Genomic DNA, 27224 nt, shown 5'->3' with positions numbered 1-27224 from the left:
TTGGGTATGAATACGATCTTCGTCCGCAACTACGTCCCGGGTACAAAGCCTATTCTGAAAATTGCTGAGAAAGCTTTTCGACCCAAAACCTCAGATTGGATCCAGCTTTGATTAGTTATACCGGGAAAATGCCATCTGGGCCTGGGGATTTGAAGGGCTTGAAGCTGTTTATCGCCCAGCTGATACCTATATAATAGATAATAATATTAAATAAAAATAGATATAATAAGATAATATTATATATAATATATAGATAATACATATTATATACTGAAATAGTTGAGTCAAATAAATGTCCCGTCGAAAGACTAAGGACAACGCTAAGATCCGTTTTTTAATAAATTCAAAACAAATGTTTAAAATGTTTTATTATTTATTATTTATTAAAATTGTACGCGACGAAAGAAAGGTTTCGTGTGTGTCAATTGGATTTCAGCTTAAGACTAATTTACAAAGAGAATGAAAATCTTGGTTTTGGCTATTGGCTATTGCTTACATTAAAATGAGTGCTTGATTCATTGGATGAGAGAGACTATTTGGTTTGTATAAGCGAAGACGCTTAAGGCGCGATCGCCGCTGAATATCGGTCATTTGTTTACATTAAATTCTCTGCACAGCAAAAATGATGCGCAGCTCTTGTTATTTGTTTACTTGACTTTAATGGATGGGTGTGAGAATGAATGTGTCACCAAAATATTGATGCTGCAGTAATTGGATATTAGTAGATGGATGTGAGATTGAATATGTCACTCCTCCCCCCTTTAAAAGGCAGCCTATACTTGGGCTGGCATTGATGGGTACAGTGTGGGTAATGAGTTTTTCAGATTTTTTTCAGTTTGTTTTCTTAATTTTGTATACAAAAATATAAATGGATTAAAGTTGATGTACTTAAGAATAAAAATCATTGCGACCAAAGCCAGAATAGCCAGTATAATAATTTTATAAAGTGTGGTTCACAAAACAATAGTGAAATCATTTTTATAATGTCATTGTGCTTTAAGATTTTGATTTTAGTTATGTTTAGCGGTGGATACAAAGGTGTTTGGTCAATTTCTGGGTGTAAATAATTTTCTTAAAATAATATTTTCAATTTTTACTTTACATTGTGTTATTCTTATAATTTTTTTTTCCCTTTATTTGTATGTCGCTGTTTGACAGTTTTGTGTAAGAGTTGTTTGGGTCAGATTCCATGATATTATTACACTTGGTTCAATATATCTAATTATTTCTTTTGTAAGGACTGGTAAAAAATTACATGTTGGGTTATGTTGTTGGGGTATGTTGGGTTTATTATGTTATTATATGCAATACATTCACTATTTACTTCTTTGTTGCCTTGATTGTTAATTTTATTATCGTTTTCAAAGTAAGAATCACTGCCTGAGTACTCCAATTGGTACCCATTTCTATCGGGTTAAGGGATTATTTTAATGGTGTTAATTAGTTTATGATTAATAAGAATATGTGAGATTATTAGAATTTCATTATTCTTATAGTTAATTCAAGTGGATGTTTTTGTTAATAATATGTTTTCGCTGTTAACGTTTTGGAGCTTGTCGTAATTAAGCAGTTTTGGGTTGAACAGTCCCAGTCGTGAGAGCTGAATTCCCATTTCAAGATCCTCAATGTACTCAATGAACTGCATTAGTTCATAAACCAAGGTGTCAATGCTATTTCTATTGTTTTCATACTGTTTGATTCTCTGCAATCCGTCAGTAACGAACTGCATTACTTCGTTAAATTCGTGCATTTTTATTAAATTTTTCTCCTCCGAATTCAGTTTCTCTTCGAATTGTATTTTGTCATTGTCGTCGAGTGTGCCGAAAAGGAATTTAAAAGCTGAGCCTACGAAATTGAAAAGACCGCGTTTTTGTCTACGTTCTTTGTGTAGAGTGATCCCGCTTAGTTCTTTAATCAGTTTGTTAAAAATTTGATCCGGGGTGTGTACTGTTTTGTATTTTGTTTCCAAAATATGTGGTGATAGTGTTTATTTCTGTGAGGTTGACTGTTAGGCAATGATGTTCGAATGCTGATGGTCTTTGAATTGGTTTACTTGAGAAAAGAAGATATCCATGGTTTGTATCGTAACCGCCTATCTAAATTTGTTGGGCATGGCTCATGGTAAGCAACAGGGACAGTATCATCACTGTGCGCCAGATACCTGTGGAATGGGGACCTCATTAATTTTCCTTCGTTTTTAAAACTGCGTTTTATAATAGTTAGTAGCTCTGTTCCGATTAGTGATTTTGTAATGGTCCGGGTCGGTTGGTTCGACATTTTTGTTTTCTTTAAATGGGTTTTCTAATTTTCCCTTCTGAAGGGGGCCCTTTCTGTATTTGGTGTCTATGTCGTATTCCTGACGATCATCGATCATTTAATTTAATTTGTTTATTTTTGTTCTTAATTTTTTGTTCGTCCAGGGTTGGTTGTCCGGCGTAAAGACATATTTATGCGGGTTTTAGTCCAGTGGTGTCATGCCTGGTTTTTTGATTGTAAATATAAAGAATCTTTTCCATTTTGCCCAGTTTGATTTCATCGTTTTTGGATGAATTGATTATGCGAATTTATGCATTTATTGTTTTATGTAATCTCTCAACATCCGCCACGCCCGTTTTAGCTGTGTTCAATAGTAATTCAACACCCTAACTCTCAAGCCATTGCTTAAGAGCTAGGCTGGAAAATGCACCGTCCCTGTCTGCCTTTAACATTGAAGGTTTTCCGAGTTGGTTAAAGATACGCATCAGGGCGTTTTTCCATTCTATCCAATCTTTTGTTTTTCTTTGTTCTAGAGTGGTGAACTTTGAGTAAATGTCAATGCAACTAAGATAATGCTTACCCTCTGATGAATAGATGTCTATTACAAATTTATCGCGGCAATGCCCAGGGCTAGGTGTGACTTTAAAAGGCATTTTTGTGTTTCTGTGTTCTGTCTTGGCTAGGTTACACACACGGCACTCATTTATGATGTTTTGAATCAGTAGTTGGCTATTTGGGAAATAATGATTTTCTTTGAATAATTTAGTCATTTTTTGGATACCTGGATGCAACAGTTTTTCATGGGCTTGAAGTATGATTTCTTTAAACTCAGCATATGAGCTCACGTTGTTCAATAGAATGAGGCTACGAGTCACTTTAGTACAGTGGGGGGCAAAACTAACACAAGTTTAAAATTTGAGTGGGTGCGTAGCAGAGAACGGATTCGGGTGAATGAAAAAAATTCATACGCGCTCAACAGCAGAATAATCGCACTGTTCGGATCAGCCAATCAATCTTGCATGCACTCACCTTTTGGTTATAGATTTTAAATCCACTCAGGTGCGAGCGATTTTTTGTGTCACTCCAAATTGTTCGGCTCGTGTTCAGCATAATGATTTCGGGCGCTACTCATTCGGTTCAACAATCATTTTTTTGAACAAGAATAGCACTCAACTCACAAAAATCAACTCGAATGATTTTACTCATGGAAATATGATTTTACTTATTCACGCAAACTGAACTTTTTTTGCACTGATGAAATGTGTGAAGAAGAAGGTGAAATGCAACTCAATGAAAATGATTTTACAACAAAGCGTTTATTTTCATGTTTTAATTTTGATTTTAAATTTATTATGAAATTATATTAAAAGATCAAAAAACAGAATCAATGGTCAAATGCCTTATAATACGAGTTTAAAAATATTATGCTGTCGACAGATTTTGGGCAAAGACGGTTTTTCTTTTCAGTAATGACATTTCCAGCCAAAGAAATTCTGCGCTCTGCAGCAGCACTACTTGCCGGCATTGAGTGGACTTTAAGTGCGAATTTCGAGAGTCTGGGATATGTCTGATCTTTATCCTTCCACCATTTTAAAACATCAAAGTCATCTCCTATATCAACTATTTCTTCACAATAGGTTTCCAGCTCATCTTCATCTTTTAATTAGGTTGGGGAAAAAAAAAGAAACATTCTGATCCTTGTCTGCTTGGGTACTTGTTGAAAAAGTTGAGCTTTCAAATGAAAATTCTGAGAAATCGCCGTTTGGTGTGCTTGGGCTAATTTGAGCAGAACTAGTTGATGAAACGTCCAAGTTCTTAATTTGTGAAATGCAAAATTTTCGTATAGCGTCTTGATCGTTAGGCTGCATTCGTAACGCAGGTGGAAACAAAAAACAAGCAGCTTTATGCCACACACAAATATTTGGAATCCAAATTTCATTAACGTTATTACATATCTTTTCTTTTAATGTTACCAGTGCCGGTACATCTTCCTCTTGTGGTGCGCAAATATGCCTCATATTTTCAATTGAAGGTATCACAAAACACAGGGATGGAGAACTGCAGAATTGAAGCTTCTTAAAAATTATTTCCAAATCGCTACATAAGTCTACCAATTGTTTTAGGGTTGATATGTTTATAAGCAACAATCGCTGACTTTCTTGTTTTTCTATTAGAATTTCATTAATGTTGAACCAATTGTCCACAATATACTTAAACATTGTGAAATTCGAATTCCATCTTGTTGGGCATTGATTTTTTACAGATGTTTGTAGATGATGTTGTAAATTAGCTTTCTTAAAATATTTGACAATTTTTTTGCACATTCCTACTAATTCATCAACTTCTTTAGATTCCTTAAACGAATTCTCCAAAACGTTGGCAAGCAAATGGCTGCTGCAGTTTAACCTAATATTATTCTGCAAAGCTTTGACGATATTTGAGCCTCGATCGGTAACGAACTTCATTTGGTCCAAATTATATATGCCGAATTCAGCAAACAAAGTGTTCAACTTGTTTAAAACATTTGTGCTAGTTGAACGCTCGAAGTCCATTGACTTAACACCTAAGATGAGATCTACCAATTTTAAATCTTTTTGGTAGTGCAAGGTGACACCAAGAAAGTTGCGCTGAACGTAACTGTCCGTCCACAAGTCAACTGTGGCAGTTGCTCCACCACTATTAGCAACTTCGGATATCTCATCTTTAATCATTTTTTTTTTCTCATCGGCCAACTTTTGCGTAGCTCGAGACACCGTCGTTGCATCAGGCAGCAGGTCATCAAGATCAACTCCTTCCTTATACCTTCCACCAATATTGACTAGAAACTTTGCCATGTTCCTAAATCTATTGCCATTAATTGATGAAAAGGGTCGGCAGCCCTGTGTCACCCATTCCACACATGCGTCAATAGTATCTTTTTTGTCCTCTGGTTTCGCTGTAGTCAACGATTTTGACTCTTTAAGCAACTTGCAGCATTTGTGTCGGTAATGGGTAATTTGGTAATGGAGTGGGTAATTTGCACCTGCTGCCCTCTCCGGAATCGAACCTTGATTCCCCTTTACCCGTTGCCGCCGTGGTAGTCTTAGATACTACCATCTAAAGTTGATAGGGCAGACTTATGAAAGATCTGTCGTCGGTACAAGACCATACGATCTAGAGTTCAACCAATAGAGTATCTAGAGTTCAACCAATATAACAGTCTTGCGATCGCTTGGTTTTAGCCTAATAAAAGCACATGTCCCATTAGGTTCATGTTTTAATTGCCTGTATTAGCTCTAGAATCACCTCAGTTATCCAAGTAACGTTTAACGATCTAAGGAACCATAACTGACAAAATGAGCTTTCTGCGGTTTCATTTTTAATGCGTGTGTACTTAGCATGGCTGCGTTAGTACATGTTAGTGTTAGTAAATGCATGGCTTAATCTTTGAGACAAGCATACCAAGCATAATAGTGTGCCCTTCCATTTTGCTTATTCCTTTCTTTTACACACTTTTACTAATTATAGCCTTGCAGAGGGTATTATAATTTTGTCCAAAAGTGTGCAACGCAGTGAAGGAGACATCTCCGACCCTATAAATAGGGTTTTTGGTAGAAATATTAACTTTGGTATTTTTGAAGAAAGAAGTTTAGCACTTTTTTTAGATTTTGTATTATAATAAATTGGTTTTTATTATCATATTCTCATAAGGATCGGCCAACTATATCGGATGTTTGCGATATATATCCGGTTTTAACTGCAAGGGTATATCAACTTCGGCTCCGCCCGAAGTTAGCTTTCCTTTTTTGTTTCTTTTTTAAAATTACACTACTTGTTTTGGGAAAAGCGTTATAACTTCAACAATACTCATAATTTTGTAATGAAATTGGTCTCGTTTTATTAAGGTTTAATGAGACAATATTGACATTCCTAGAAAGTTGTACCAAAAAAATGTCGTCAAAGTCCGAAAAACACGACAAAAATTAAGAAAATGTCAGTTTCTTGTGTAAAAAATTTATCCTTTTTGTTTAAATTTAAAATCTATTTTTTTTCAAAAGCAACAACATTCAACAATTTAAAAACGTCCGAAATTTTAAAATCGGGTTTAAATTACGGGTTTTAGAATTTTTAAGCGCAAAAAAGTCCCAAAAAACGGTTTTTTCTAAATAAATCAAGATTTTTAGGGTGTTACAAATATTTCAAACACGGGCTTGTACTATATTTGACCAAACAAAAAATTTCTACGAGGTTTCTTAAAAATTTCTCCAATTCTCCTGTGTTAATAGATGAGACTTCAAGGCCCTAAACGGTCAACTTAATTCGTCGAACTTCTATTTATCGATTCTATTTTTATACCCGGTACTTGTGTTAATGTATGTAACATAGAGAAGGAATCATCCGGAATCAGAAGGAATCGCCAACCCCATAATGTTCGTATATATTGTAACGAACTGTTTTTCTGCTTCCCGCCCGCAACAATTTGTCGCGGCTAGCTCACAAAGTTTGTGGGTCTGTTCCGAAGAATTTATACTAGTTCAACGTGATTGCCCGAGCTAGAAATAATACAGATAGCATAAAGCTTTATAAACCCTTTATTCAGAGGACTTTACAAGCACAATACAAAATTATTCTTGTTTCCAAAATGGGTTCCGCTCCGGATCCTTGCTGCTCCTTCTGGTTTTCGCTCGACTCCGACGTCGACGCTTCCTGTTGGCCGTTCCTGTTGCTCCGTCGCCGCTGCTGTTTCTTTTGCTGCGTTGCCGATGGATGCTCTAAATATCACTCTTTCTCTGACCGCAGGTAGTCCCTCCTACCTTTCGGAACACACCCTTGGGTCGCCTGCGACTGGTCTTCACCCACCTGATCGCATATATACGGGCGTCGCACCTCCGCTACACCAAGAAAAAACCGCGCATACGCGCTGGTGATTCCGGAACGGGAGTTTCTTGACTGGTGACCAGGGTGTTTCCAATCGGTTTCTTAACTAGGCGTGACTTCACGCGCCGGCCTAGCCTTGTCTCGCAGGATGCGTCTGTTCTGATCGCAGGATCAGAAGGCATACGCCAGACTTTTCTCTTACTCGCTCTTTAGCAAGGTTACCTGCCGTGGTAGGGAATGGTCCGGACAGAAAATGAGTAGTCTAGCTAAAGACAGATCGATACACAATTGTACTAAACGATGTACTATTTGGTCCTACGATGAAGGGAAACGAAAGCAAACCGTTTCTAAAGGCAAATTTGATGCACTTTGTGTGAGTTTTTTCCATTCCCTTCCATTGAGTTTATTCCTTTCGTTTGCAAACTGTTACTGTTTTGTAAGTTGTGCTGAAAAAAAATGGCGTTAAAATCCGAAAAAGACGAATAAAAGGCGAAAATTTCAGTTTGTGTAAATTTTTATATACGTAAAAATGTTGTTCTTTTTCTTTAAAAAAAATTGAAGATCTATTTTTATTCCCTTGCAGAGGGTATTATAATTTTGTCCAAATGTGTGCAATTCTTGATCAGGATCACCTCCGTCTGTCTGTTTCTACGCAATCTAGTCTCTCAGTTGTAACTTCACCAACATGAAACTTTGCACACACTTTTCTTTTCTTTGCACGCAGTATATAAGTCGGAACGGGATCGGGATCGACCGACTATATCCTATAGCTGCCATATAATTGATTGATTGATAATGCTATAGCTTCGGTGTTTTTAAATTTAGAGTTCGGATTTTGCATGAGTTCTACTTTTATCGACTATCGACTTGAAACTTTGCACGCTCCTTTCCTATACTTTTCTTTATGAAAAGTATATAAGTCGGAATGGCCGGGATCGGCCGACTATATCCTATAGCTGCCATTGATCTGATTGATCTGAAATGGTATAACTTTGCTGTCATCCATATCCTCATCCCAGCCTATCATCCATTGCTGGCTTTGTGAAAACGTCGTACGCACCAAGTGTCGCAGGTTTACTGCCTCAGTTTCGGATGCCATTTACCGTAGGTCTGGTATACATTATTGTTGTGAAAATTCTCGTGCTGTCCAAAGCGAAATGAGGTCGTTCATGAGACAGACCAAGAGTGGATTTAAAAAGCTGATCACTGGTTTTCGTAAAATTAATGACGGCTCTGTGCGCTTGACACTCAGTTTAGTAGCCTTCAGCTGCTAAATGAGTCCCCTAAGCGTAAGAAATCCGCTGTTTCTGATCCGCCTCAGCCTGCGCAGCCGTTCATATCTCTGGCCACCCCAAGGGCTAGAACTGAGAACAATTCGTCCGAATTTCTCAGGGAAAATGAGCAATTGTCCGACATGACATATCTTGTCCTGTGGCATCCCTTCAAGTGAAAATTTGAGTGTGTGCGTAGCAGAGAAAAACAATAAGAGCAGAAAATTCACTGAGCGAAAAAAACGTATTTTTTTATTTCATTTTTCTTTATTCAATAGTTTGAATGGGAACTAAAATAGTGTATTTTATTTAAAAGACATATTTTCTAGCAACATTTCTTAGACAAATGAAAAACTACGCTTCCCTATCTATATTCTCCATGAAGAAAACTTTATCCAACCCAATTTCTGAACGGTTTTTCTTTTTCCAACACAATTGTTCTCAGTGGAAACATTTTGATTTTTAAGTTTGGGCTGTCAAATGAGTCGAAATGTGACCAAATGAGAGAGCTTCTAAAAAAATTAAGAATGCTCGTACTGTCAGTGTGCCGGCAGCGCTGCGGCAGAATTTCCTACTCTATACTCGCGTGCTATGTAAAATGAGAGTTTGCCCACCACTGCTTTAGTATAAGAGGGGTTAATAATTTCCCTATCCTCCGGTGATCTCTGAGAGCGAGAGAGCGACCCATTATGACTCTCAATAAGCCATACTTTGACTCTTTTCAATTCTTGTAATCTAATCTTATTCTTACAGCCGGAGTGAACAGACCACCGCGCATAAATATTATATACATATGAATATAATTAAAAATTGTTTCTATTATTGGTATGGTTACCGGGTAATACAATCTCGAAATCGGCATCGCATGTCGGCATGTCGGCATGTACATGGCAATGCTTTTGGAAATGAAGCGGTCAAGTAAGAATTGTTTGGCGTTCTCAACAGTCATGTTGTTATAGTGAATTGTGGTTATTGAATTTCCCAAAACGGTTGTCTGCTTTACACTATTCTGATCTGATTTAATGAATATTATCTGTTTTTTGAATACATTTATTGGTTTTTCTGTTAACTGGATAAGATCATTACTGTCTTCTACTGCACTATGTTGGGTGGCTTCACTGAAATGATTCTCCTCAACCTTGATTCTGGACAGTGCGTCAGCAATTGAATTCTGTTTCCCTTTTATATCAAAGTCAAACTCAGCCAATCTAATTCTCCATCTCTGCAGTTTGACATTTGGCTCCTTTAAATTATGTAACCATCTGAGAGGCTGATGATCACTCGCTATTGGGAAATGTCTTCCCAACAAGTAGTAACGGAACGTTTTTGTGGCCCAAACTATGGCAAGTAATTCTTTTTCGATGGTGCTGTAATTTAATTCATGGTCATTCAATGTTCTGCTTATGAAAGACATGGGGTGATTGTTTTGAGAAAGGACGGCTCGAAGAGCCAGGTTACTAGCGTCTGTAGTCAATACAAATTTCTTTTCAAAATTGGGAAATTGTAGAATTGGTTCGCTTATTATTAGGGTTTTAAGTTTCTCGAATGCTTCCACATATTCGTGGTTGTTTATGTCTATTTTTGCTCCTTTTTTTTAAGTAGCGGGTCATGGGTTTTGCTATGTCAGCGTAGCTTGGGATAAACTTTCGGTAATAACCGGTCACTCCGAGGAATGTTCTGATTTCTTTTACTTTTGTTGGGATTGGGTATGATGCTATGGCTTCTACTTTAAGAGGGTTTGGTTTTATACCATCGGGTGTTACGATGTGTCCTTGGAAGGTTGCTTCCTTTTTCAGAAATTCGCATTTATCTAGTTGCAACTTTAGATATGCTTCGGACAGTTTCTCAAAAACCAATTGCAATGAGTTTAAGTGTTCGTCGAGAGATGTGGAAAAAATAATGATGTCATCCAAATAAACCAAACAGTGGTTTATTAATTAATTAATGGTCGGAGTATGTTATTCATGCACCTCTGGAATGTGGCGGGTGCATTGCTTAGGCCAAATGGTATGCGAACGTATTCATAATGACTGCGTTTGGTTGAAAATGCAGTTTTCTGTATGGATTTTGAATCCATTTCTATCTGATGAAAACCCCTAGCCAAATCAATTGTTGTGAAGTACTGGCATTTTCCCAGTTTTCCAAGTATTTCGTCCATGTTGGGAATAGGAAATCTATCGGGAATCTATCATTCAGTTTTCTGTAATCAATGACTACTCTGTATTTTGCTTTTCCCGAAGCGTCGGGTTTCTTTGGTACAACCCAAGTGGGACTATTGTAGGGTGAATTACTTTCTCAGATCAATCCCTGCTCAAGCATCTCTTGCACCTGGTTCTCGACCTCATTTTCGTGTGTTTGAGCAAGTGGGTATTGTTTTGAATAAATGGGAGAATTGTGTGTTGTGTTTAATACATGTTCCATTGTGTTTGTGAATGTCAAACGTTCTCCTTCAGAATATTGGAAATCTTTAAATTTGTTTAATAAATGTTTTAATTTAGAGGTTTCCTCCGGATTAAGGTAATCCAGACGGAATGGTGAAAAGTATATTTTTTTTATCTGATTTTGGGATTGGTTTCTCATATGAATCTTGTGTGTAGAAAAATTGACCTTTGTTTGAATCTGTGTCTATCAATGGGTAGGTTTTATCGAAAAGTGTAATAGTATGAGTTTTGTAATTTATTATACCATGTGCTTTATTGAGCAGTTTTCTGCCAATTAGCACATCGTAGTCGCCAGAAAAGTCGTGTAAGTAAAATTGTTCAGGTCTCCTAATTATGTTGTTGCTTGGCAGAGTTACTGATTCTTTTAATGTCATCGGGCCATTTGATGTAAAAACTTCACATTCAGTATTGTGTATTGGTAGAGAAAAAAAATTCTTTCGCATCATGTTGATTGCGGATCCTGTGTCAATCAAACATTTGTGAGCGTGGCCCTTGTGGGTAATTATTATGTATTGGTATTTTCCGTGGCTGGTGATTGAAAATATTTGTCAACATTGATTTCGGCTTGATCTTGATTGAATGGTGCCTGACACCGTAGTATTCTAGTCGTAGTATTCTTGTTCGTATGGTTGTTGATAATTTTGTGCTTCTTGTATTCTAAGTTCGTCAATGGACATTTTGGTTTGTTCGCTGTCCGATGGTCTTGGTCGTTTGGTTGTTTGTTGTAGTGGGAAGTTTGGGTAAGATGGCATGCGTGGTTGTTGTGTTTGGGGGGTTTGGTTAAAATTAGATTTGGGAAATTCTGTTTAAAATTGGTTGAGGATTCATGTACCTGTTGGGTCCGGGATAAGTTTGTAACATGGGTAACATGGGTTGGGTGTTATATAATTGTTGTGTATAAATGGGTCTGGGTGCATGCATGTATGGGTTGAAGCTGGGTTGTAATGGTTGAGGATATTAGGGATAACCGAGATACCGGTTGGTATTGGGATTGATTGATTGGATAATTTTTAAATGCTTTCGGATTTTGGTAAAAATTTTGAGTTTTATTTTTAATTTCAAAGTTTTTATTTGTTTCAAAATTAATATGTTCTTCATAAATGCCCTCATTTTGTGCAATGTTAATTAGACTTCTCAAGTCTGGAATGTCGTGATGGGCCAAAATTGTAAACAATTGAATTGGTAATTTTCGAATTAGTGTTTTCATGGAATGGGTCATGGGTCAAAGGACCGCTTGCAAATGAATAATAAGGTTTGATTGATTACCTTCAAGATGTAATTTGGAGATGAGTATTTGGCGTCGTCGCTCGGCCTCCTCGCAGAATGCTCGCAGATTTCGCCTGTAGGGAGTCTCGCGGAAGTTCTCCAGCAGCTTGTAGTTCGGCGCCTGTGGTTTATACTCGCTGATCATTCTGGACCTCAAGGTCGGCCAGTCTTCTATGGTTGGCAGACCCAATGTTCTAGTCACATAACCCTCTATGTTCCGCTCAATGGCTCCAAGCAGGATGCGTTGTTGTCGCACATCATTGGTATGGTAGAGGGGCAGTATGTAGTCCACTCTGCTCCCCTAAATGAAGGGACATCCTTAAGTTGTCCACGGGCCTCAGCAAGGTTGCTCTCGTTTGAGAGCATTCTCTGGTATTCTCTGGTTGCGCTGGTTGTGCCTTTTTTTTGTTTTTGTAGTTGTTTTTTTTTTTTTTTTTTTTTTTTTTTTTTGATGTTTTTACCTTGCCTTTGGACTTACAGGTTTTTGTGTTTTTGAATTTTTGTTTTGCTTCCACTTGTTTGGGATGACCGAATTGGATTTATTTTCCCAGTTGAAGCGCGTATTTTTGCGAATTGCGGATTATAAAATTTAACTTATTTTCCATTCGCGGTTCTTTTTTTGTTATACTTGTAGTATCCTACCGACTGCGCCACTGAAATAATTGAGTCAAAAAAATGTCCCGTCGAAAGACTAAGGACAACGCTAAGATCCGTTTTTTAATAAATTCAAAACAAATGTTTAAAATGTTTTATTATTTATTAAAATTGTACGCGACGAAAGAAAGGTTTCGTGTGTGTCAATTGGATTTCAGCTTAAGACTAATTTACAAAGAGAATGAAAATCTTGGTTTTGGCTATTGGCTATTGTTTACATTAAAATGAGTGTGCAGTTGGTCGCTTGATTCATTGGATGAAAGAGCTTGGTTGTATACTTGGAGAATGAAAATCTTGGTTTTGGCTATTGGCTATTATTTACATTAAAATGAGTGTGCAGTTGGTCGCTTGATTCATTGGATGAAAGATACTTGGTTTGTATAAGCGAAGACGCTTAGGGCGCGATCGCCGCTGAATATCGGTCATTTGTTTACATTAAATTCTCTGCACAGCAAAAATGATGCGTTATTTGATCTTGTTGATTCATTTCTTGTTGAAAGACCCGCCGTTAGCGGGTTCACCATGGCTTCCAGGTCTTCCCTACTGTCAACGTTCCTTGTTGGAGGTTTCCCCAAGGATCTTTCTAATTTTTTCTTGTTGAAATGATCTTGTTATTTGTTTACTTGACTTTAATGGATGGGTGTGAGAATGAATGTGTCACCAAAATATTGATGCTGCAGTAATTGGATATTAGTAGATGGATGTGAGAGTGAATATGTCATTATATATAATATATTTTATAATATATTATAGATAATATAATATATAATAATAGATATAAAATAATAGATACCTATTACTCAATAAGTGTTCGAGTTGGTTTAGAATGGATGGACTGTCACCGTATCTCTGCGTTTCCGGGGATGTTTCTTTTTGAGAGCACCCTGGAATATGTGCACTTGTAAGAGCTTTTAGGGTTTCTTTACTGGACGTGGTTCAGCTACCATCAGAGGCTCATCAGAGTTCATCCCCATTGCCCTATGCAGTTGTTTGTTGTACTGCTTGAGGTCCGCTTTGAACGCCTCCCAGGCTGCCTCTGTGTTTGCCTTACTGGCGAAATTAAAGGGCCTAGTGTTTGCGACCACCATGGTGGTTTCTCTGACTTGCTACTGCCCGTTCTATTTTTGGGGCAGGCTTTATTGAAAGTCCTGGCGCATGCCGCCGTTAGCGGGTTCACCATGGCTTCCAGGTCTTCCCTACTATCAATGTTCCTTGTTGGAGGTTTCCCCAAAGATCTTTCTAATTTTTTCTTGTATAGTTTCCAATTTAATTTTCTCGGATCGCGTACTGTGAGTCGATTGAAGTTCTCAAAACTGACCACTAATTCTTTGTATCGATGGTCCGAGAAAGAGTGTTTCTCAAGGACTCCTCCTCTAACAATCCTATCAGCTAGGGAGTCTGAGTAGAGAGTAATGTCATGTACTTCCCTTCTGTTCTTGACAATGAAGGTGGGTTCTATCCCCCTATTCCCCTAGCCTAGGATAAAATCGGAAATTGACTCACCCCTCTTGTTTGTGTCACAAGAACCTTAAAAAGAGGTTAAGGATCTTTTTGGGAGGATACAAGCTCGCCTTTTACCTGTTCTATCGGCTTTACGGAGCCTGTAATCCAACGCCCCTAACCCAAGAATCCTATCTCCAAGGATCCAGGATTCCTGGATAAGGGGAGGGCCACATCAGCACCACTCTCGTCGAGGTGGAGTAGGAGGGCAGCTGACGCCGCCTTACCTTGGACTGTGGTGGAGGTTTATCAGTAAGATTTTCAGAGACATTCTTAAGATTCTTCACCACAGTAACCGCTGCCTCTGTCTCGGAGCTCAACAGAGTCCTCCGCCATCCCGACGCCTCTAAGTGCCCTTGCCAAGTCCCTCTCCTCTGAGGTGTACCGTTCTAGAATGTCCTCCTCCCATCTGACATTCCTTCCAGGTGCCCCTCTTCGGTCGGCTCCTCCAAGTCTTGGCTTACTTAGGATCTCTTCCCAGTCAACCGCCACCAGCTTTGCCCCAGGGTAGATCTCTCCAAGCGATGCTACCATTCGCTGGTAGGTTTCTACAGATCGCGCGTTTTGCCTGGCAATTACCTTGACGCTACCTTGATACCATCTTGCGTCTTCGCATTCTGGTGGGGGTCCTCCGCTCCGTAGCATCTCCTCCACGAAGCTCCAATGCAACTCGTTTACCACTCGTCGCCAAAGGTCCTTGGGGATGAGCCCATCCTTGGATCCCTTGTCCATGACTCCAATAAAAGTTCTTCCCTTTGCAACTTCGGCGAACGAGCGGTTGGACGGCTGCGGCTGGGCCTTCCTCTTCTTGGCTTGGGGGGCTCCTCCCTCCGTTGAGATCTGCCGTTCCGCACTTTGCGCAATCAGGATCAGACCCAGCGAGTTTTTTCGGCTCTAGCCTCACACCCACCTTTTCCGGTTTGAAGTCGGGGAGTATCTCTTTTGCCCACTTTATAATGGCCTGCTTTGGGTTTGCTTCTGCCGATGGGTCCTCCCTTATTAGGATAAAGGCTGTTCTCCTCCTGTCCTTAAAGGACCCTTTCCGCTGCGCCGAGTGTGACGCTACCGGACCTGAGTTCACCTTAGGGGCCCCGCCGGTTGGTTTAGAGGTTAACCTTGGGGTTTTTCTCCCCACGGCGTTCGGTGGCCCCATGGCTAGCCCCGCTTTGGAAGAAGCTGCCTTGGCATCCTCCTGCGTATCGGCGCGTCGCATCAGATGTTGCCCCTCTGTAGGGAGCTTCTCCATCGCAGCAACTCCGTGGCTTTTAAGGGCCTTGGAGTTTGACGGGCCAGGACTTTTTTAGGGAGTTCCGTTCTCCACTTTGGTTTTTGTTAGGTAAGAATTCATGTTTGGACCCACGAGTAGCCGGAAAGGAGTTCGTTCATCATGACATAGGCCGCTTGTCATAGTAAACCTGGTTAAAACTGGGAGGTCGGCCGGTCCACCAGAGTCCTGAGCCTCTGCATTATCGCTGTAGCAAAAGATGCTACTGCGTACCAGAGCATCTGATTCTCCAGCATTACCTTAACGAGGTTTCCTGGATGGATTGAGCCGCCCGTTGTCGTCTCCAGTTGGTGGCGCTCACATGCAAGTGAGTGACTACGTGCTTGACGACCTCGACGACAGATCTTCCGCACTCCGGCCACCAGTCCTCCGTGTGGCCGAAACCGTTCAGGTATTGCGGGAAGCACCCATGTCCACTCAAGATCTGGGTCAGGTTAAAGTCAATCTGCCAAGGGATGGAAATGAGGGTGTACGTCCAGTGTGTACGCCCTTCGTCAATTTGTCCCAGCACCCCTGCCAGGCTGTGAGCGACCTCTCCTTGGCCTCTTCCCTTGTAGTTGTATCGAGGGCACCTGCCCGTCAAAAGTCAACCTGCCCGTGGCTTCGAAGCACCCACCTCCAAAGGTTGGGAATGAGGGTGTACGTCCAGCGTCCCTTCGTCAATTTGTCCCAGCACCCCTGCCAGGCTATGAGCGACCTCTCCTTGGCCTCTTCCCTTATAGTTGTATCGAGGGCACCGTATGTATGTAGTTGCACCCTCATAACGAGAGCGAGTTTTATTTAGCTCCTTGAGCTCTAGAGCGCGCTCTTTCAGTGGGTCCATCCTTGCCCGTTGTGTCTAGGGACAGCAAGAAAGTCGCTTTTGGCTTCGCTCATTACTAAACGATACTTTATTTCCTGATCTGATACAAATTGGCAGAGCTGTAGCCATTGGAAGGAGCAAAAGTGGTGAAATTGCGAAAACCCACAATTTTGTAGGGGTACCACTAGGAAAAAAATTTAAAAATTAAAAAACGATATTTAAGCAATGTTTTAGATGAGGAAAGTGGCTTTTAGGTTCGCTGGTTACAAAACCGTACTTTATTTCCTGATCTGAATTGGAAGAGCTGTGGCTCTGTGGTATTCTTCTCTACCGCTTCTGGGCCGCCTGTGTCTGCTGAGCTGCTGGCCTGGGGCGTAAATAGCGGCGAGCGTCTCATTTTATTGCTCTTTCTGAACGGGTCTCCCGTTTTGGCACTCTTTGCATCTTTTGGATAGAGTATGGATAGTGCATGCTGCGGATGGGGGTTTCTGCACTGCATTACATCGGTGCGCCTAGAATTTCCTCTTGGCGGGAGCGATAGGAGTTATATCGCTCCTGATCGGTCACTAGAGCCCTTTTGTGGGTGAACCGCAGTAGCGGAGGGGTTGGCAGTTGGTCAGCTCCATGAGCTTCATCACCACGTTTTTCAGCCCCTTCCGCACTAGGTTGGTCAAAGGACCTGGGGCAGCAGTCCTGAAAAGTATGAAGTCGCTCAAGCTTCACGTTGAAGTCGCTAGCTCCCCCTAGCTGCGTCCTGCAATCGCGTCATTGCGACGTTCCGCAGCCCTGGTGGCCTGTTAGGGCGTTCCCCAACACTGGTCGCCAGCTGATTGACGATCAGCTGCCGTGACCTGCGCAATTCTGGTGAAGGCAGCCACGTTTGTTTGGCTCATTCGAAACAGGAGGAAGATGTCGCAAAGAGAGTCTCTGGAAGAGAAAGCTCTCTTCGCGCCTCGTACCTCGGCGGTTTGCGACTCATCCGAATCTTCGCGGAGGCCTCCTAGTTTCCTATCCAGGTGGCATTATAGTTCGCTCGGCAGGTGAGTCCGTCCCCAGCTGGGTGGTCACCTTTTAACCACTCCTTTTCTAAATTTTGCATTATTTGGAAGCGGTACTCGAGAGCGCCCACGCGGCACGACCCATTTCTTTGACCCGCACTTCCAACTTCGGGCCCTGAATGAGAACCAGGCTGCCAGTGCTCTGTTAAAACCTACATAATCTTTTCAACCAATCTTTGGAAACCTCGAAAATTCTGCCAACAACAGAGGCATCTTTAAATTGTCGTCAATTAAAGAGGTGTTTGAAAAATAAATTATAAAATAAATTAATTATACTTATAAATAAGTTACTTTTTCAACACGTGTGCTCTTTAATTATTTCTTCATGTCAGCATGGCTGCAATAAGCCACGCTCTACCATCATTGGAGTTGACATCCTTTGGCATAGATGACTTCCGAAAGGGATTTTAAGCTGATGTTATTTATACAAACTTCAGCAAAGCATTTTATTCACACAATCACTTACTCCTATTGAGTAAACTGAATATGGATTTCCTACAGGCCACCTAACGTGGATCTTTAGCTACTTAAAAGAAAGAACACAAACAGTCTTATTCAAAAATGCACATTCCCGCTTGGTCGGTGAAATGTTTCGTCGTGCCAAAATTTCTTCTGCTGACAGCTGCCTCTAATGTATTCTCTTGCTAAAATCAACCTATGATGTGATTGCAGGTGAATGCAAGTCTACGGAAGAAGTTATTAACATGATTGAGCAAATTTATAAAATGCTATCTGTCGAGTCAGGCAGCAGCACAGCGGTTTAAAGTTTATGTTTAAATAATGTTAATGTAATGTAATGTATGTACAAAAAGCTTGATCGCAAGCCGACTCTTTCTCGGCCGCTCGACTCAACGGGCTCTCTTTAGAGAGTTTTAGCTCCGCAATGCCTAGGTCGGGCCGCCCTCTCTATTATCGAGAACTTAAGCTTTGCAGGGACTGGCTTCGGGCCACCCTCTCTTTATATTATTTGAGTTCCTGCATGCGCCATAAGCTGGTCTATCTGCTGATCATCCGGCTCCATCTGCATGCAGGAATAAACATTTATATCTTTTAAGTTACATGAATTCGTCTTTTTATTTTATTGGCATTGAAAACTTTCAATGACCAAACACTATCCAAGGGAAAGTTTAATTTGAGAAAGTGGTGCTGGCGGGAGTGCCTGCTCACGAGACCTTTTTGACCTTTGACCATGGCAGCAATTTCACCAAAACCGTAGGACTCGCGTGGGACCCTTCCACGGATAAGCTTCATTTTTCAGTCTCAGCACTCCAATCTCCATCAATAATTTTTGATATTTAAAAACAAAACAAAATTGAGTCAATCGATTAAATCGAAAAAAAAATTTGTTTAATATGTATTGAGACCAATCAATCTCATTTATTTAGAAAACAAAACAAAAATACTTTTCAGTTATATGGAAGCTATAGGATATAGTCAGCCGATCCTTATGATATTTGGTTACTTGGACTAATTGACCAAAAATAGAATCTGTAAAGTTCCAGCTTTCTAACTTCAAAAACACAAACTTTGGGTAATTTCCGATCGTTGAGTTATATAACAGCTATAGGATATCGTCGGCCGATCCTTATTAAATTTTGTACGTCGTAATATCCGAAAATCCGATTTCTAACTCTAAAAACACCAAGTTGGAAATATTAGAGTGTGCCGAGTAGCACTTCTAAGAGCTGTTGCAAGAGCTATAAGGCGCACTCTAAACAAAATTTGCCTTCTGTCCCTTGAGGATGCTTTTGAAAACTCAACTTTCAACGGGGGATTATTTCACGTCATGCAACTACCGGAAAATCTTGCTGCAAATAATTTGTAATTTGTAATTTGTAAATCTTGCTGTATTCCCTGTGACGTCGCAGCACTTACTACAACCATTTAAGGTTTTGTTTTCTCAGTTGCTCCGCTTTGTCAGCGTTGAGCCACGTTTTTATCTTCACTCTGGATAATCATCCCGCTCTAACGCATCATTATTATCATAAATATTATATGAACACAAAAATAAACTCCATTATTTTATTAATTGAATTTTAGTTGTAATAATTTATAATTGGACAAACTCTTTTGTATACCCTTGCAGAGGGTTTTATAATTTTGGTCAAAAGTATGCAACCCTATAAAGAATATACAAATTTTCATAACATTAAAATAATACTTTTAAATAAGCCAACTCTAGCAACCCTTTGCTCCTTTTAAGTAAACATAGTGTTTTGGGTTTCCGAACTAATCTTCTTAATTGGATTTTGAGCTACTAAACTCAAAGAACCCAACGTGTCTTAGACGTGTTTACAGACGTATAATCGCGTCATGATGTTATGTCACTTCTCTGGGTGTCCTGTTAGATTTAAAACTTACATTTTGCGACGATCTTTCTACCATGGTCAATAAAGCAAAGGGTGCGCTTGGTGTTACTAAACGGTAGTCTGAAGTATTCTAAAGGATGACTCATTAAACTGAAACTTTATACGTACCTTTGGTCCGTCCGATACTGTGGGTGAGTATATTTTTTGGGTCTGGAACCCTCAATATAGACTTCACCAAGATCACATCGAATCTACACAACAAATTTTTTTGATGCAAAAAATGCAAATTTTCACCTGCTTCTCTACCAATGTAGACTTTTTTTGTTTCTGGTTTCTCCTTTAATTTGAGGCTTAGTAATTGGGCAAATAATTAATCGAAAAGATCGACTTAAAATAAAATTAAATTTAAAATGTAAAAAAAATAAAAAGAAACCGACAACAATAAAAAAGAATGGGGTTTGGCAGAGGAGCATATCTGGTATAACGACATAACTAACGGAACTATCGAAAACTTGGTAGTTTATATGACACCAAGAATAAAGGCTCTACCCGAGGAGGGCCAACTAAAAACTGAAAAACAATAACAAAAATATTTTTTAAAAAATTTTACAACAATAAAAAAGAATGGGGTTTGGCAGAGGAGCATATCTGGTATAACGACATAACTAACGGAACTATCGAAAACTTGGTAGTTTATATGACACCAAGAATAAAGGCTCTACCCGAGGAGGGCCAACTAAAAACTGAAAAACAATAACAAAAATATTTTTTAATATTATGTGAATAGAAATAATTTGTTTGAAAAAACAAAAAAAAAATCTTGAACCCTTTATGTATACAAAAAAGTGGTTTTGGTTTTCTTAAAAAAAATAAAAATCTTTTTTGTTAACTTTTATATTAATTTCATCTATTTAAAAAAATGGAATCTATAAAATTAACGTTGGCTTAAAAAATAAACCAAAAACTATTAATTTATTGGAAATAAACATATAACATATAAAATAAAATATTTTAAATGTATATAAGTTATAACTATGTGTAACGCAATTAATAGTTTTAAATTGCGGCCAAATAAATAAAAAAAACGTTGCAGCTCAATTTTAAATATTTATTTGGTTCAAAAGTAGCCGAAAATTTGCAACCGCTCAGAACAATGCCGATTATTCGATTAGGTTTATTCGATTATTCGAATGCCGATTAGGTTTCTAGGCATTGCTACGTGGCGAGAGGCAAGGCGAGGAAGACACACACAAATACATGACAAAACACGTCAGCAGTTCGGCTGGTGGCAATAGTTCTATTTGGGTATGGATTCGGGTACTCTTTTGTGGGTACCCATATCGCTTACTGTTGGTATAGCGGCTTGGGTATTCTCTGCTTCATTTTTTTTTTCTATAACGCTACGAATATATACTTTGGTACTCCCTTTGGATACGACGGTCGGACCACCACAAAGCGCAAATGAAAATTTTCGCTGTTTTTTGGGGCTAGAAGCAGTTAAACAGTACCATGCAGATTGGGAAAAACTATTTTCGGTTATTTCGTTTCTTATTCTTCTCTTTTTTTGATTTTTGCTTCAGTATAACTTGAGCATATTTGGTGACGCGACGTGTAAGTGTGGTAAATAATAAATAAATAATAAAAACACTAAATAAATATTAACAAGAAAGGAATGCTAACTTCGGGCGGAGCCGAAGTTTATATACCCTTGCAGTTAAAACCGGATATATATCGCAAACATCGGATATAGTTGGCCGATCCTTATGGGAATAGGAATATATAATCCAATTTATTACAATACAAAATCTAAAAAAAGTCCCAAACTTCTATCTTCAAAAATACGAAAGTTGATATTTCTACCAAATACCATTTCCGATCGTTCAGTTATATGGCAGCTATAGGATATAGTCGACCGATCCTAATGAAATTTGGTAGGTCGGATCAACTGACCAAATTTATAATCTGTACCAAGTTCCAGCTTTCTATCTTCAAAAACACGAAAGTTGGGTCATTTCCGATCGTTCAGTTATATGGCAGCTATAGGATATAGTCGGCCGATCCTTACGAAATTTGGCATGTCGTATTATTTTGCCAAAAATAGCTCTCATGTCAAATTTGAACTCTCTAACTCTAAAAACACCAAAGTCATACCATTTCCGATCAATCAGTTATATGGCAGCTATATGATATAGTCGGCCGATCCGGGCCGTTCCGACTTATATACTGCGTGCAAAGGAAAGAAGGGTGTGTGCAAAGTTTCAAGTCGATAGCTTTAAAACTGAGAGACTAGTTTGCGTAGAAACAGACAGACGGACAGACAGACAGACGATCCTGATCAAGAATATATATACTTTATAGGGTCGGAGATGTCTCCTTCACTGCGTTGCACACTTTTGACCAAAATTATAATACCCTCTGCAAGGGTATAAAAACAGTGACAGTGAAACAGTGATAAAAAAAGTAATAATTATAATTATGGTTGGCAAAAGAGAAAATAATTTATTTTCAGGCGTCAATTATAAGGCATGTGTTGCATCCTGGTGAAGTTGCCAGAAATTTAAAAAATATACTAAGCGATTCCTTAAGGATGTAGTCTCATGTTCCGCCTACTTTTAGAGATTATTTAAAAAAAAAATGTTGTAATAAAAAATAATGCGATCGTTTAAATTTTCAATTATGTTTTTATAGGCATCATAAACTATTTGAAAATATTTTGTTTAATTTATTCTTGTGTAGTTTAATACACTTTATAGCATGCCAAAGTATGCATCTAAAAAAGTGGTAGGTTCCTGGCGCAGGGGATTTCGACTGCTAGAGTCATCCGAAACAAAAAATTAGAATAGATTATTGTTTTGTAAGCTTATGGCTCTGTCCCGTACTAAAATGAAATATTTTCATCTATAAACAACAAAATGGCAGATCACACAAAAAAAATTTTTTTTTAATTTATTTTAAATTAATGGTAAATAAAAAACTAATCATTTATAATAAATGATTCTAGTACGGGACAGAGGTGTTATTTTTTAGAATATCATATCCAAATTTCAGCTAGATCGGTACCATAGAATTTTGTGAATCACCTGCGCCGCACTCAAAATGACTACTTGGTAAGAATTAACATTAAATGACTAACACTAATTGGTAAGAATTTAAAAAAAAATATTGGTTTTAATTTTAAAATTGATTTTTGTATAATATTGATGCAATTACTGCTGATGGCGGCAATGGAACCGCAGACAGCCAACTCAATTACAGAAAAAAAGGCCATTCAAAGAAAAAATATGTCTCAAACAAGAACAACACATCATTTTTGCACACGTAACACATAAGTATTTGTAAGCCAAATGAAATGGTCTCATTTATTGAATTTATGTTATATTAAATAATTTTATAAATATTAAAAATGAATTAAATGTATTTCTATTATATTAAATATTTTATATGTATTAAAAACAAAAATTTATAAGAAAAAAAATCTTTTTCTGGGTATGTAAATCAATGTCCCTTGGTAGATACCCAAGTGGCCTGTATAGAGTACTGTATAGAGTACCCAATCCCGTACCTAAATCGATCTCCCTTAATACATACTAATTTGGGTACTCTTCTTGAGTACCCCAATCCGATACTCATTGGTATACGAAGAGGTGACGATTGTACACTGCCTATGACATACCTTAGTTAAATTCGCCTCTGAAATACATGTCTTAGGTATTGACTGGGGAGTACTCATCTAGCCTAGAGGCATAGTGAATTCGACACCCATGCACTAGTCCGGCGAACTGCTGGGTATGGCCATACGTGATATATTTATGAAATTAAAATTGATTAAGAAATAAAAAGTTTTAATCTATCTTTATGTACTAGTGGTTTTTTATTCTTTTTATTTGATATTGTTATGTTATCTCTATCTCCTATTTGTTCTACCTTATAAGGACCTGTATATTTAAAATCTAGTTTATTTCCTGTTTCATTTTTCAATAAAACCTGATCTCCTTTTTTTATACCCTTGCAGAGGGTATTATAATTTTGTCTAAATGTGTGCAACGCAGTGAAGGAGACATCTCAGAGCCTATAAAGTATATATATACTTGATCAGGATCACCTCCTGAGTTTATATGAGCATGTCCGTCTGTCCGTCTATCTGTCTGTCCGTTTCTACGCGAACTAGTCTCTCAGTTTTAAAGCTATCGTCTTGAAACTTTGCACACACAGTTATAGCTGCCATATATAGTATAACTTCGGAAATGGTATAACTTCGGTGTTTTTAGAGTTAGAGAGTTCAAATTGACATAATATGACATGCCAAATTTCATAATGTTCGGTCTACTATATCCCATAGCTGCCATATAACTGAACGATCGGAAATGACCCAACTTTCGTGTTTTCGTGAAAAAGCTGGAACTTGGTACAGATTATATTTTTGGTCAGTTAATCCGACCTTCCAAATTTTATAACGACCGCGGTCGACCGGCTGCCTATGTCTTATAGCTGCCATATAACTGAACGATCGGAAATGGTTTTTGGTAGATTTATTAACTTTGGTATTTTTGAAGAAAGAAGCTTAGGACTTTTTTTTAGATTTTTTATTATAATAAATTGGATTATAATATCATATTCTCATAAAGATCGGCCAACTATATCCGATGTTTGCGATATATATCCGGTTTTAACTGCAAGGGTATATCAACTTCGGCTCAGCCCGAAGTTAGCTTTCCTTTCTTGTCAAATCAAAATCTAAACTAGTTTTGTCGTAAATATTTTTTTGTTTTAGCTTATGAGCTTCTAGCATTATTCTAGCTCTCTTAAATGCTTGTTCTAATCTAAATTTTGATTCCTTACCATAATCTTCTATATTATAAAGAGGTTTTATTATATCTACGCTTTATATCTACGCTTGCAATATTATCCCGGCACACCAATTTGGCTTTCGAAGAAACCATGGAACCATCGAACAAGTGAACAGATTAACATCCGAAATACGCTCAGCCTTCGAACAGCGAGAATACTGCAGCGCTATTTTCCTCGACGTATCTCAAGCTTTCGACCGAGTTTGGCTCATCGGACTCATGCACAAAATTAAAACGTATTTGCCAACATACACCCACAAGCTACTGGAATCATACCTCTACAATAGGGTATTCTCAGTGAGATGCAACGCAGCTACTTCGGGCGACTACACCATCGAAGCTGGAGTTCCACAAGGAAGCGCACTCGGCCCGTGTCTATATATTTTGTATACTGCGGATATTCCTACGAGCGCACAACTAACAACCTCAACGTTCGCCGACGATACCGCTATCCTTAGTCGCTCCAGATGCCCAACGCAGGCAACAACCCAACTGGCTAATCATCTCACAATAGTGGAAAGGTGGCTGTCCGACTGGCGCATTAAAATAAACGAACAAAAGTGTAAACATATAACGTTTACTCTTAATAAACAAACATGCCATCCGCTTTTACTAAACGGTATGCAGATCCCTCAAGCTAACGACGTAACGTACCTTGGAGTTCACCTTGATAGACGACTTACCTGGCGCAAGCACATCGAATGCAAAAAGATGCACCTAAAACTGAAAGCCAGCAGCCTCCACTGGATCATAAACTCACGATCGCCACTGTGCCTGGAATACAAGTTACTACTGTACAATTCAGTCCTAAAGCCAATCTGGACGTATGGCTCCCAGCTGTGGGGGAACGCGAGCAGCAGCAACATAGACATCATACAGCGCGCACAATCAAAAATCTTGAGAACTATCACAGGGGCACCTTGGTATGTTCGCAACGAAAACATCCACCGGGATCTGGGCATCCTCGCAGTGAAAGACGAAATCCAGAAGCAAAAAGAGTCATACAAAGAAAAACTGTCTTCACACCCAAATTTATCCGCTCGGGGATAGACTCGGGTTTCTAGCGTATCCCGCCTTAGACGCAACGACCTCCCAACCCAGCAATCGATTTTTAGGGCCGTCTAACTCCGTGACTGTAACTCATCTAACAATATGACTGTTAGTTAAGTTAAAAATATAAGATTTGATACACCTCTTGTTAGTCTCGCAAAGAGAAGATTCAAGAAAAAAAAGCAACGTTAAAAAAAAAAAAAAAAAAAAAATATATCTACGCTATTAAAATGTTTTGGTAGATTTGACGTTTTACCAAAAACTAACTCATATGGAAAATAGTCATGTGCCATAGAGGGTGTTGTATTGAAACAATAGGCGAAGCCATACATCCCAATCCGTTTTGTCAACTGAGATGTATGAACGAATAAACTCATTGAGTGTTCTGTGGCTTCGCTCAACGGTACCTACAGTCTGGTGATGATGTGCAGTCGAAGTTACGTTTTCAATATTTAAATTTTTACATAAATTCTCAATAATTAAATTTTTGTATTGCGTACCTATGTCCGTAATGAACGTCTTCATTGGACCGTACTTTAAAATAAAATTTTCAAATATAGCTTTTGCTACTGTATTTGCACTTTTATCTGGTATTGGTATTGCTACTAAGTATTTAGTTAAATCGCAGATGAGTGTTACTGCGTATTCGTTTTCATTATCAGATTTGGGTAGTGGACCAATCGTATCCACAATTTTTCTATCGAAAGCCCTTTGCGGAGTTTCGCTTATGGTTAATGGGGTCTTAGTGTGTTTAGTCGTTTTAGACTTTTGGCATTTAGGACGTTTCTTTATGTACTCTTTTATGTCTTTTATGACATATTTTTCCAGTAATAGTGTCTCTGGACCTTGGCCAAGATTTTTGTAATGCCTGTATGACCACCTTGTATTGGAACATCATGGAATGTAGACAATATAGTTTCTTTATCTTTATTATTTTTTATTACGGTCATCGGGTTGAGTAGCGCTACTCCTAATGATTTCAATATATAAATGCCCATATTTTTAAAATTATCAATTGAAACATATTCAAAGATATTTTCCCACGGTGCCCACGGATTTTTGTCTACTTTGTTTTCTGGTAGTGACTTTCAGAATATTTAATTGTATGTTTTTTAAGTCTGTGATTGTTGTTCTAGAGAGCGCAACGGCTACATAATTATCTTTACCCTTTAGGGTAAAGATTACCTTTAATTATATTCCTCTAATTCAAGTCTCATTCTTGTTAGTTTGGAACTGGGATTTTCCATTGAAAATAAGTAAATAAGTGCTCTGTGGTCTGTGGTCTGTTTTGACAGTGAAATGTCTACCATAAATATATGGTCCGAAGTGTGTTATTGCCCAATGAATAGCTGCGAGTTCTTGTTCTGTAGTGCTCTTGTTGCGTTCACCTTTCGTAAAGGATCTTGATGCGTATGCCACCGGAAGCTGAAGTCCATTTTTGTTTTGAGTTAGGACTGCTCCAAAAGCGTATTTGCGAGCATCTGTGATTATACAAATTTCTTTGCTAAAATCTGGGTATTGCAACAGAGTTGGATTTATTAATGCCGATTTAAAATGTTCAAAGGCGTTTTGACATTCTGTTGTCCATTCGAATTTTACATTTTTCCTACATAATCTTGTTATGTGAC

Source organism: Drosophila bipectinata, chromosome 2R (genome assembly GCF_030179905.1).
Source record: "Drosophila bipectinata strain 14024-0381.07 chromosome 2R, DbipHiC1v2, whole genome shotgun sequence".
In the NCBI taxonomy this organism is placed as follows: Eukaryota; Metazoa; Arthropoda; class Insecta; order Diptera; family Drosophilidae; genus Drosophila; species Drosophila bipectinata.
The sequence above is the reverse complement of the archived record's forward strand: the minus strand, read 5'-3'. Positions refer to the sequence as shown.